General features: G+C 41.1%; 1 protein-coding gene across 3 annotated transcripts in view; it reads right to left on the bottom strand.

Moving 5' to 3' along the window:
• Nucleotides 1-10,575, bottom strand: part of LOC104953621 (zinc finger protein 516) — a 52,849-nt gene extending 42,274 nt beyond the window's left edge. For 2 of the 3 annotated variants that reach the window (XM_010780583.1, XM_010780585.1), the window contains exon 1: nt 8,060-8,350. The gene's annotated coding sequence lies outside the window, so the exon portion shown is untranslated. Of the gene's footprint in view, nt 1-8,059; nt 8,351-10,506 lie in introns of those variants that run through there. The other variant, XM_010780584.1, reaches the window with a different exon arrangement.
• Nucleotides 10,576-13,365: the final 2,790 nt, after the last annotated feature.

The raw sequence follows: 13,365 nt of genomic DNA, 5'->3' as shown, positions 1-13,365 counted from the left end.
ATTATTATTATTATTATTATTATTCCCACTCCGATCGGGACACTAGGTCCACCGTTTCCCCGCAGCGAGGCTCCCCCCGTTGACAGTTTACGTGGGCCGGGACGAATCCCGATGGGCCGGTACCGAAGTGGGCCGGTCGGATAAGTCACTAGCACATCCCCCACTCCCCCCGTTGACAATTTACTAGTGGTACCGAAGTGGGCCGGTCGAGAGTCCCGGGCTGATTTTTAGTCCCAGTCCACCACTGGCTACATGACCGTATGATCGTCCATATTGACGCACCTAATTCCTAAACTTCTAACAGATACAAAATAAACCGATCCTTCAGCCTCATATGAGCTCTCAGACACGTTCAAAATTAAACTGTCATCGCTGTCTGAGCTTGCTGCTGTATGCCCCATCGTGCGTTTACATGCAGATGCTGGGATCCTGAACGGTGCAGCTGGAGCGCTGTGCCCGCATTGACGTCACCCATAATTTGGCGGGACTTGAAGAATCCCCGAGAAGATCCAGGAAATGGTCAACATTGAAGGGCAGATTAATGGTTATCAAAGTACAACTATCCAAAATTAGTTCAGTAACGGTTTTCAAGGGGACAATATTTACTCAAATTGATGGGTTTGGATGATGGGGGAAAATCGTGTCACAGGCTCTTTAACTACATGATGGAAAAGGCTTGTACTTCTTATTCCTGCCGAGTAGAAACCCTCACATTAGATGACTCTTGCATTTGTTCACCTTGCATGCATGTGTGAAGTTGAACTGTATCTCTGATCCACATGTGGATTTGCGGTGAGCTCATTAGCCCTTGGGCGACCCTCCCCCCTCCTCTTCACCTCTGTCCTCAGTGACCCCGAAGCCTGCTTGACCCTGCCAGAGCTCCACTATTACTTCCTATACCCTGTTTCCTAACGCCTGTCCATCCTGCCATTACAAAGTAGCATAGAACAAAGGGGGAAAGACTGTCATACTCCTAACCCTAACCCTACCTCAAGCATTGTCTAAATGTGTAGTTTCTGGCTTTTCTAGCTGTTCCTATTGTCTTTAACAAGGCTCAGATATGTTCGCTTGACTCATTTTGAGAACTTGCAGCAAAGGAGAACTAAAACTGCCCCCTGAATTTCCATATGAGTGGGTCTGCCCAGGAAGTAACAATAGTGACTTTCAGGCATGTCAATGAGAGCGTTGTACAACAGTCCTGCTCATTTAACGTAATCGTGGTTGGAGTATGATGCGTTTAGCTGTTATCCCATAACTCAGGAAAAAAGGAATCATGTCTTTTTTCCTTCATTATGATCAGAAAAGCAGTTTTTGACAGGATTAACTCCATACTTCAATCCATCTACCCCCCACCCCACACACACACTCAGTAAAAAGCATCGCGGCAAGGTTAGGCTGACATCAGCGCCTAACGATCAGTTCCTCTGTGGGCTGAATGATTAGCTGCAGTAGCCTGGAGACTTTTCCAGCTTGTTTCCCTAAGTTGGTCAGACATGCAACATCACTGGCCTTCAATCTGCTCTAACTAAACACACTGTGTACATTCTCTCTGACTCTAAAGAGAGGGAAGACTTTTACGGACTAATAGACGATGCTAAGAATGTAGGGAATTTGGGGCCATTGAGGTGGATAGGGAAAATGTTTTTAAGTGTGTCGTGTTTAAAGTTGTTTTCGTACTCAAACGGAGCAACAACGGTATCTCCTTGAGGGAGATCAGACAACAATGTGAATGATTGTATAAATGGGTGGAGTTGTTAGCAGTTACATAATTTGCATCAAAGTGAAACTAAAGTGAAATGACACATTGCAAATATCTTTAAAGGGGTATTCCCAAAAGTCCTGTTGTTTTCCAAAATGAAGTTCTAACTAAATGCTCTTTGCTGTCATACATCCACTTCACGGAGAAACATTTGAGTAATTATGTTTATGAAGTTGAAGTTGGGGAAACACCTTACTTACCTTACTATCGCTTTAAACACACATACAAACATAATACGAAACTTTGTATCAGACTTCATCACTTTTTAGTAACCTTTTCATTCCAGTTTAGAGTGTTTATGAACTGGAACAGAATGGTGAATGCTAAAGAGGAGCCTCTCTGCTTAGGGAAACAGCTCACCCAACCCCCACCCACCCTTAATGCCCTCTGGGGTGCTGTGAGTTTGGATTAAGTTTGGGTGCCACGTTCCCTCCCGACTGGGCCCGGACGTCACCCCTGCCAAACATACAGAGTTTTTGTCATCGAGTGGCCTGTCAAAAGGAAGTCTTGCAGAGAGATAAATAGACTGAGGTTGAAAGAATGCAGAGGAAAGAAAGGCTGGTTTTACAAATGATAAGGAAACGTCTGCGTGCAGACCTGTCAAATATATTTCAAAAATGATTAGTTACTAAACTAAACTAAAAAGAATAGTTTGACAATCAATCTATCGTTTTTCATTCAAAAATATTTCCGAAGACATTAGTTACAGCCCTGAAATATGTAAAAATATGCTAATTATGTGTCCAACTCATTGTTCATCAATCAAAGTGTTTTGTTGTATTAGTTTTTTTGGTTAATTATGCATATTGAGACATTCATGTATTGAAATAAAAGGTGAATCAATGCCTTAAGGGGTTTATGTTACACCATTGACAGGTTTGTTTTTAAATTCCCATTTGAATGCTATCTAATTAGGGTATCACTGCATTTGTGTGTGTGCGTGCGTGTGTGCGTGTGTGTGTGTGCTGAGTGTGTAAAGCAGTGGATCGATAATGGCAGTCTACTACGGTGACATCTGGGCTGGACAAAGAGTGCTGTTCCTTCCCCCGGCAGCTCTCCCCTCCTCTCTCCCTCCCTCCCTCTTTCTCCCTTCCTCTCAATCCCCGATCACAGCCACGTGGTCCTCTGGGCTATTTCTCCCAGCTAAGCTTATTTCTCTTCTTTAATCCCGCAGCAATCACAGCAACAATGCCAAGCGTGGGTTCATAGACGCAGGCAGAAATCTATTAACTATGATCACTCAAAAGCTGCTAATGAATCCGGCATATTCAGCCTCAGCTCTGTGTACTTGTGATTGTTATTTCATTGGATCATCAATAATGTGTAAGAGGGAAAATCAACATGAGTGCCAGTGATGGATAATGCAGCATGTTCCGTATAACGGGCTAACATTGAAACTCTTGACATTCTACTTTCTGTAAATAAAAAAAACACACATCCTTTTCAATTTAACTGACTGTCAAGGAGCTGTTAAGCTGCTTGCATCACTGCAGGCTCGAGCTGCTGCCTGCAAGTGTCCTCAGTTGCTCTGATAAATGGGCTCGATATCCAACCAGTCCATTGTGGGCCACCCCTGATTTAGTTCCTGCATTCCTAAAGCTGATTACATTATTGGTACAAATACTAGCAGTAGTTTGACTGTGCAGTTTGTCAAAGCAACACACCTGCTTGTGTGACATGAAGGTGAAAACGTCATGCACAAACACAAGATGTCTTTACACACTTGAACTTTCCTTAGAAACCTTTGAAGGAACTCATGGCACTTTGACCATGGGGACCACTGTTTTCTCAACCCCCCTCCCTATGTCTGGGGGAGTAGTTCTTTCTAGAGGTTTGTGAACTTTGGGCTGGGGCTTGAGGCACTGATCTGAATTTTCTGATTGGCCGTGCGCTTGCAATTCACAGGACGGCATCAACCGCCATTTGACTGTTAACTGACACAGCTGTCAATCATTTGAGAGTTTGAGCCAGGCTAAAATGTTTTAATATGTCATTTTTTTTTTTAAGTTTCAACATGTTTTCATGCTATGATGCTTCTCCGGACCCTCACCACCATAGGCAAAGGATAACAAGTCCCTGTTTCCTAATCCCCCCTGCCTCCACCCGCCTTAAACCCCACACCAACTCTAACCTCTCTCCTATCTTAATCCTCCGATTACTACATCATTTTCTTGGGCCTAATTTAGACAGCTATCAGGACTCACTAGCTGGACAGGGCTGCTTGGCATGGCAGAGACTTGATCTTCTGATCTTATTGGTCCTCATGGATGGGGCGGATGCAGGTGTGACCCAAATAGACGGATTACCTACCCACCTGTTCGAGAATGTTTAGGTAAATAATAATGGACGTACATATCCACATACTGGTAATGTCTAGGATGATGGTCGCAGTAAATGTAAATTGTTTGTGATTATCCGAGGCAGGAAGCAATGTGTTTCCCATGGAGGGCTCATTTATAATTTAATCCAGGAGCTTGGTGTTTCTAGGCTAACGCAGAGAGATTGCCCTTTCAGAGTAAAAACCCCCACCATGCAGCAGGGAATCAATGCCGTCACCAGAGAACAGACACAAGACATCGTAGTATTTTCATTTTCTGTTTCATTTTCCAAAGAAATAAGGAACAGCCTCTCCATAATCCAACCGTAATATGCCACTGACAGTGATCAAAACCTGTGAAGGCAGGCACATCCTTGCTTTCGTAAAAGACGTGATTGATACAATAGTAAGGAAGATCGGAACTTCAGCAGAACTGACTCAGTGTCTGTTCAAAGCCACACAACATCAACATGAGCAGTCGGGGCAGGAATGAAGAAGTCAAAGCAGGAATGAAGAAGTCAAAGCAGGGTAGCAATTACACTTCAAAAAGTACTGAAAAGATTCAACCAAAGACCTATTTGCACAAAGCTAGCTCTGGAACTCTGCTAGACGTGAATTCCACAAGGTGCTGGGAACCACACAGAGATGTGCTAATGCTAAAACAGGATATATACACACTTAAACCAAGAGATACTAACCGGGAGATACACCTGAACAAGAGTAAATGCAAATCTGGTTGTGATAATCCCTTGCATTTAGGATGGCATAAAGATGATTCTAGCATTTGCAGATTTTGCTTTAAATTATAATTTGGCCACTTGGGGGCAGCAGAAACAAGCTACAGTGACAAAGTATCAGTCAATATGACAGACGTGTCATCATATTTGGCTCATTTATACATCTGGTAGATAAAAAGCAGCATGAGCTTTCATTAACTCTGTTATGCTATGTTTTTCTATTTATTCGTATGTCAATGCCGTGTTGTAATGAAACTTGGTGGAAGGAAAAACAGGCGGATACATATTATGCATTATTTTTCACTTATTGGAAAAACCACGTCTTTTCGCTCTGTTTTGGTCTACACCATCTCCTAAGGGAAATATATGGTTCTCTAACTGCTCAATTCGACACTGTTTTCTACCTCCTAACTTGTTCTTTCTGATGTTTAGTTCTGAGTAGGTGGACCACAGTGTTAGAGCATTTGAATCAGAAGTGTAAAGTTGCCAGCCAGAACATCAAAACATAAGTGGCAATACATCTCTGTAGAGTTGCGATGAATTGCAAGTTGAGTAATAATTTGCTTTGATTTGTCACTTTGAGCAAAATGTTTCATGTCAAACAAAGTCCATTGTTAATATCTTTTTGGGATTACGCAGATTTAATATTAAAAGCAGAGTATGGAGAAAATCAACAGAACCAGTTACTTATCAATTAGAAGATTTCTTTTGAAAATGTAGAAAAACTGTTTTGCCAAGCTCAGTGTCATTATACCTACAAAAAGGATAGAGTCTTTATGGTGTTGCGCCCCCCTCTCAGTTGGTGAAGGTAAATGACTATGTCCATGGTGAAAAGGCACAAGGCAGTAATGAGTAATGAAAACAGCCGAGTTAGTGCTGCCATTCAGTGTAGGGCCTGCTGCTGTGGAATGTGAGGCGCCATTCATTCACATGGGTTAAAAATGCATTTCTGCCACCACAAAGCCCTGCCTTGTCCTCATTGTTTCTCACCACACCAATAAAACACTTCCACATTCTGAAGGGAGACGATAACGAAAATTAAATTGCTAATTTTACCCCCACATGTACAGGACAAAAACATAAGTAGGAGGTGTGGGAGGGGAGGAGTGGTGAACTTTGCAAAAAAAACGAAAAATTAGGTCTTTGAAGGAGATAAACAGTTGAGTTGAAAGTTTAATCACGATAAGCGCCGGGACGCAGAAGTAAGCACACACAAGCTTACAAAAGACAAACACTCCTATTGACAGAAGCCCAATGTATTGCGCATTTATATGTAAAGAGCAATTACAAAAGAGTCCACTCGAGTCATGTGTGAGCTCTCGACGGATCCGTGTGTGAATGTGAGGCATCTGCGCCAGGCTCTGGCAGAAACTGGTAGAAGCTTATTCCAACATGAATCACATTACTGACAATATGTCGCACTTAAACACAGGTCATGTTCCTCTTCTGCCTCGGTTAACCATGCTCAACAAGTGACCTCAGACATGACACTGTTTGGACACTTGTGACATCAGAAGAACACTCCCATATTGTGGCTCTTCCTTCAACAGAAAAACAAGCATGACCTAAAGTCTGCCAGAAATCAATAAAGAAAAGCATGTATTTACATACCAACCTTCAACTGTATTCCTGGTTCTATGCGTGGGGGGAACAGGTGGCACTCTTAAGGGCAATTTATTCACTTACAGTTCATTTGGGGAAGTTACATTATTTATTGTTGTGTGGTGTGTTCACTAGTATAACCACACAGTTTGGGGTTCAGGGTCGAGAAGAATTGCTTAACATAATGTCTGAAATGTAAAATAGGGGAGACAATGTAATCCTGTCTGCAAAACAACGCTCCGTCTCTTCCTCCCTCCCTCCCTATCCCCCCTTCCTCCCTCCCTATCTGTCTTTCTGTATCTGACCTTACACAGAAGAAAATACTGTACACAACCAGAGAGAAAAACAGTACTCCAAAGAAAGGCCAAATCAACGGAGGGGGGAAAGCCATCAAGTACAGCAAGCTCACAGTTGTTGATGCCATGCACACACTTTTTTTTTTTAAAGATAACTATTGGATACTGGAAGATTATCACCATAACCCATACTTTAAAAATCCCTCAATAACTATGCACAAGTACAGCAGCAGCCATTAGTCAACAGAAAAATAATCCCCACTTGTTTTGATTATTGATTAATCGTTAAAGTAAATGTACATTAAAAACTTGAGTAAAATGCCGTTTTCAGCTATTTAAATATGGACCAAAAGTAATTTCCTCTTTTTCTATATCATCTCATTGTTAATTTTTGGTGGGTTTTGGTGTGATAAAAGAAGTTTAAAGACAACAGCTTTGACTTGAGAAACTGGGATGGACATTTTTCACAGTTTTCCGACTCCTACAACAAACGATTAATCTAGAAAATACTGGAATTGTTCATGAAAAACTCAGATGGCACCAGGAAAATCATTGTGTTTGTTTGTGTGTGTGTGTGTGTGTGTGTGTGTGTGTGTGTGTGTGTGTGTGTGTGTGTTTGTGTGTACAGAAGCCTAATATTCCAAGTCAAAATTCCAACAACACCAGATAAGCCTACGTTTCATTTGTTCCCCTCTATCTGTATTCCTTTACTATAAACAACATGAAAGTGAGCATGTTTTTTGACGCACGTGGGCGCGCAAGTACGTGCACGCGCGCACTGTCTTTTCTCTCTCTCTATCTATCTCACTCCACTGCAAACTGCTTTTACATAACTATCTCCTCCGATACTTCACTCAGCCCCTGAGGGAGGATCACTATGACAATCCCGTCCTTTAGTTTAAGACACCACTAATAGGTATCTTTAATAGCTTTTATGTTGACCTTTATGAATTCTGTGCTCCTATTATCACCTTTAATTGTCACTTAGGGACTCCTGCTGCTGGTTAGTAAGTTCATATCGCTCGTATCGTATGCTACTTTATGACATGTTACAACGCACTCAATATCCCTTTAATAACTTAATGTTAATATAGCCTACTACCCTTCCTTAGTATCATCTTTTTCGCAAGGTTTCACTCTGTTATCAGTGTTACATTCCTTAAAAATACCCTTATCTCCATTGTAACACATGTACTTTTGCTGCCCCGTTTCTTAATCAGTCCACTCCTAAAGGAAATGACTGTGTTAAAGCCCAAAGAGTCGGTAAAGATTGGACTACATAGCAGCAGCCCGACGAACGCACCCTCCAAAAGAACAAACAATGATAATTATACAGTCACTTCCTTACCAGTTAGAAACACCGCTGACAAACACTCTCAAAAAAGGGACCGGTGCAGCTCTGTTAAAATATATAAAAGAGTCCAGCTCCGGCAGAGATAGAGAGGAGAGCCGCGGTGTGTGCCGGTGCGGCGCCTGTCAACAGCGACCCGGAGTTCAACTCGGCAAAAAAAATCGTGTGGAAATATTATTATTATTATCTCTGGCGAATTCCTATCTCCTTGTGTTATAGAGCAGTACAGGTTCCTCTCTTTCTCTCTTTCTCTCTTTCTCTCTTTCTCTCTCTCTCTTTCCCCCTCGCTGTTTCACGATGTCTCTCTCTCCTGTCTCTTGTCGTTTCACTGCTGCTGCCTTCAGGTGTTGTCGGGAAATGTCGCGATTCAGATTAGTCGATTGAAAAAAAGATAGCTCAGCTATTTTAATCTCGTTTAATTTACAAAAATGACCAACATTATATTTGTTTCCTATCATAGAGCGTTTCAATTGATTTTTAGATATAACTTTCGACTCTGTTACATGAATTAAATGTATAGTAGGCAAAGTAATTGTTAGTGAAAATAAACATTAAGTTGTTTTTGTAGTTGAATTGATGAAGTCTCTATAGAAAAAGTTTTACGATAACTGTGATTATGATGAAAAAACTGGAATAACGATAAACATACAGTAGGCTATAATCACATCAGATTTGCCTAGCCTATGTGTCATTAAATACATAATGTGGGTGTGTCAATATTATTATATAATAGTAGGGTTGCCTAAATTGAAACTAGCCTATATAGGCTACTGCATGTTTTCTTAGAGAAATCTGAGTTAATCCACAATGACATTGATTGACAATCACTAGTTTCCCATAATTCCCTCACAACGTGCACTAGGTAGGCTCAAATAGGGTCTTATGACGAAACTCATGTGATCATCTAACATGTCACAGTATGTCTGCTCGTGCGATTCAATCGTGGAAGTGCCGGAGTTTATAGCCGTCCATGAATGCACCACCACAAATGGAAAATGTGTGTGTGTGCGTGCGTGCGTGCGTGTGTGTGTGTGTGTGTGTGTGTGTGTGTGTGTGTGTGTGTGTGTGTGTGTGTGTGTGTGTGTGTGTGTGTGTGTGTGTGTGTGTGTGTGTGTGGACAGGATCAAGAAAGGAGAAGCAGAAAAGTTTGTCCTTGTCACTGAACCTGTGCACACACATCTCACATTTTAACAGTGTGTGTATGTGTTTCGTCTCCATTGCGTTCTATCAGCAGGATCAGCTGCTTTGTTGATGTGTGTGTGGGTTTAAAGTGTCCAGAAGAACAATTGCCCCGGCCCATACCCCTGAGCAGTCCTGCCACCATACATGCGCAATGTATATCCTGTGCGCAAAAAGACGTGTTGGTGCCACACACAGCCTGCGATCGCGCTAGCCTACTTTGACACACACACACACACACACACACACACACACACACACACACACACACACACACACACACACACACACACACACACACACACACACACACACACATTTCGTTCCAGTCACCTGCACGTAAAGGCAACACGTCTGATAGTGGAGTTAAAGAGAAAACGTCNCCCCCCCCCTTTCCAAACACACACACCGCATGCAGATTAGCTGTTTGAGCTCGAATCGGCACAGGGATTGAAAGGAAGAGAAAAATGCGCACCTACACGCGCGTGCACACACACATATAAATGTTCCAGTGGTTTCAGATCCTCATATCTTTGACATTGAAGAGAGAAGTTCCGGCTGGCTGCTGCTGGCACCTGTGCCTTGCTCAGTGGCAGTTGTGTGCCATGTCTATTATGTAGGACACGTCCTCCTAATATGGATATCCCCCTCCCTACCGTCCACCTCTACCCTGCCTCCGTGTGTATGAAACATTCTTTTAAAAAAAGAGGGACTGTTTATCCATCTCTTGGATGTTTTCTACTCTGATCTTTTCGTTTCTCTTTTAATTTTGACTCGCACTCGTATTGTCACCACAAATCTGTGTGAATGCGGTGATTGAGTGGGTTTTCCAAAAAATAAAAAAATACAATAGATCCTCAAGGAGGAGATAAGCTTGTGGAAAGTTTGTTTAACCTCAGAGAGGACATGACTGCAGCTTTTCTCACGTTATTCTTACATGTTCTTATTCTAAAAACGGACTTAAGGCAGTTTTTTAAAGCTTGATGAAGTATGGTGTGACTCGCATTTAAATACTTAAACTGCTATGATGAAACATGGACATTACAAATGTTTACCTTTACACACTTCTGGCTCTGGTTGATATGATCGCCGACAGGACGTGATAACAGATTTGTCCTTAATCAACCACTACACCCTTGTCTGCATGAAACCTATTTATACATCAAGATCGGACTATCGCCCCCACCTACAGTCCATTCAGAATACACGGGGTGTTCCGGTTGAGTCTGTATGCGAATATAAAGAGAGAAAATAGATGTGCGTACCTGCTTTATCCAAAAGAATAATCCAGGGTGACTTCAAGAAGCAGAGACAATCCTAAAGGTGAAAGCATGCTCTTTGCTGTGTATGCTGAAGTGCATGATTGAGTAGGGCGAGTCCACTTTGTCCCGTGGGGGTGGATGGTATCCTTACCGGTGATTTTCGTTATATTGCCGATATATTTCGTGTTGATTATGAACATAGATAGTTATATAAGTGATTTGAATCAGAGTAAATACATCTACACTAATATAAGCTAGTTCCCGTCGTGAGTTATTTTCCTTCATTTCCGGACACCCCTTTTCCTCGGCTGAATGGATTCTCCCGCATTAAATGGAACTATCTGCTATTGTCTCATCAGCGAAAAGTTGTTGATACTGCATGGGAGTCTCACAAAGTGCGAAAAGACATCGAGAATGTCCACTGTGACGACTTATTTAGAGTTATGGTTACATTTGAAACGATGTCAAGGAAAAAAGTGAGGGGATTCAATGATGAAAGTCAATGTTAATGTACTCTTGGTCACAGTGTTATTATATAGAGCTGAACATTTAGTCTCCTTTCTCCACCCTATTGCAACACAAAAGCTAATTTAAATAGAGAAACATTAGTGTTTATGAAACGTTATAACATTGGTGTGTTTTTATGGATACAATGTTATCTAAATAAGGTCGACAACCCCCCAAGCCACTCAGAATATAGATAGAAATATTTTTATATAATTTCTAAAGTGGAAATCATTGGCTCACAGTATGGGAAACATCTCATGTGGTTGTTTACAATAAGACCATTTTTTTTTTATAACAACTTCTCTGAAATATAATGTTTAAATATGTAAATGAGACATTTTCTAATGCAAACTTCAGTTGAATTTAGGAGAAATCTACAGACGCACATAGACAAAGTGTGTATTTTTTAGGTTGAAACAAGATATGTTATTGGAGCCTTCACTCTCTTCACTAGTTGATGGACAAACCCACTCTCTTTTCCCCCAACATGTATTAATTGTTACATATTCTCCCAGCGTGTTGTCTCATTTTGTCCTGTCACAGGTACTGATGAGTGTTTTATATGGGAAATAGCTGAAATAAATTAAATGGTAGTCAAACATGCATGCTACATTGTTACCACCTCTTCTTGTCAGAGTGTCCCTTGCTTTTCTAATACAGCTGGAATGCATGACTATAGCCTGACTACTTTATTTGCAGCCAAGCAGGTTCTAAATCCTGTTCCACACACACACTTTTAACAATGACAAACAAAATAACAGCAACAACTCAACTCAAAATTCAATGACATGATAACAATTTCTACAAGTGTTAGGACACATTGGGTTGCTGCTAACTGCTCTAAAATGGATTCACTCCCAAAATAAGCTATACAAAAAGAATTGAGCTGGTATTTTTGTATTAATTAGGACCCACAAGCTGAATGCCAGCCATAAAAGGGTTAAAGTAACTCCCTTGCAGGACTGGAAAATCTAGAAAGGCATGGAAAGATAAATGTGAAACCCCAAAGGTGTACACATGTTTGGTCTGTGGTTACTCTGCCAATACATCTGGTCATTTGTTACATAGTTATGGATTAATGTCAGTGTTTCGTCACTGGGAGAGGGTGAAGAAGTGTTCAGATCATTTACGTCAGTAAAAGTACAAATGTACTGTGATCATACTTCCTACAAGTGAAAGTGTGGCATTTTAAAAACGTAGAAATGTATACCAGTAAAAGCAAAATGCTAACTTAAGATATAAAGTTATCTGTGAAATGTTCCGTTTCAGTTCAATATGATGTGTGATGTATAAACATTACTGCTGCACTCATTTCTATCTTGCATTTTGCTGTGAAATACATAACATTTTTGCTTCAACATCATCAATTAATAAATGGAATGGCTGTTGAATAATAACAGGATTGGCATTTACATTGGTTCTCATCGAGTGGTGCAGTGAGGACATGTTATGGGTGGACCCGGAAGTTAGCAACGCAAGGGCTCCCTCAAAAAAATGGAGTGGGATCTTTCTATTGGATTGTTGGAGTATTACAAACAATTTTTTTTGGGCAACCACATGTCGATGATAATTATACGTAGTTCAACAGGATATCTCCACAAATTAACACAAATGTAAAGATTTTTTAAGTATAAATGTAATCGGCAGAAGTAAAAAGCTAAGGTTAGGCTATAAACAACATCACAGCTAAGCTAAAGACGGCTAATGTTAGCGTGATAATGTTTAGTCTCATTTAGTCACACACGCCGTATTTGTGAAACAAAGTAACTTCTGACGTTCACGAGTGGGGTCTTCACTGACGCATTTTATGTTGTGGAATAAAACGTGAAAATCTCTTAAACTTATATATTAACCACAGATCTTATAACACGTTTAAAAAACATTTGAGATCAAGAAGAGGGAACCAACCGGGTAAAATGCAAACTAATTCCCAGGTTTTAAGACTCACTCCTGCGCCACTCTATAAGCCTCGCATTCATAATGCAATTATGTCTGCCACTGTCTCGCTATCTCCCATTCAAAATTAAAACACTAAACATACACAACATCATTGCATACGTGAGAGCATTTCAAGCTTTTGTCTGTCTGAACTCCACATGTGTGACATCACGGCGTCTACTTCCACATCTAATGTTATCCCCCCAGATTTCACATGTGTTCCAGGCATTAAATGCATGACACTACATAGATCTCTTGTAAAACACCGCTGTTAAAATGAACTCCAGCTTATTGTAAACCCAAGTCATGCGTAATGATTGTCACTGTTGTTGCCAGTGTTGTGCAGAGGTCAGGCTTGTTTACTCAGCATGCAGTGAGAGTGAGGCCATGTTGCTGACTGGTGATGTAGCAGCGAGT

The sequence above is a fragment of the Notothenia coriiceps genome, unplaced genomic scaffold (genome assembly GCF_000735185.1).
Source record: "Notothenia coriiceps isolate Sejong01 unplaced genomic scaffold, NC01 NC01_scaffold00022019, whole genome shotgun sequence".
Lineage (NCBI taxonomy): Eukaryota > Metazoa > Chordata > Actinopteri > Perciformes > Nototheniidae > Notothenia > Notothenia coriiceps.
The sequence above is the reverse complement of the archived record's forward strand: the minus strand, read 5'-3'. Positions and strand labels throughout refer to the sequence as shown.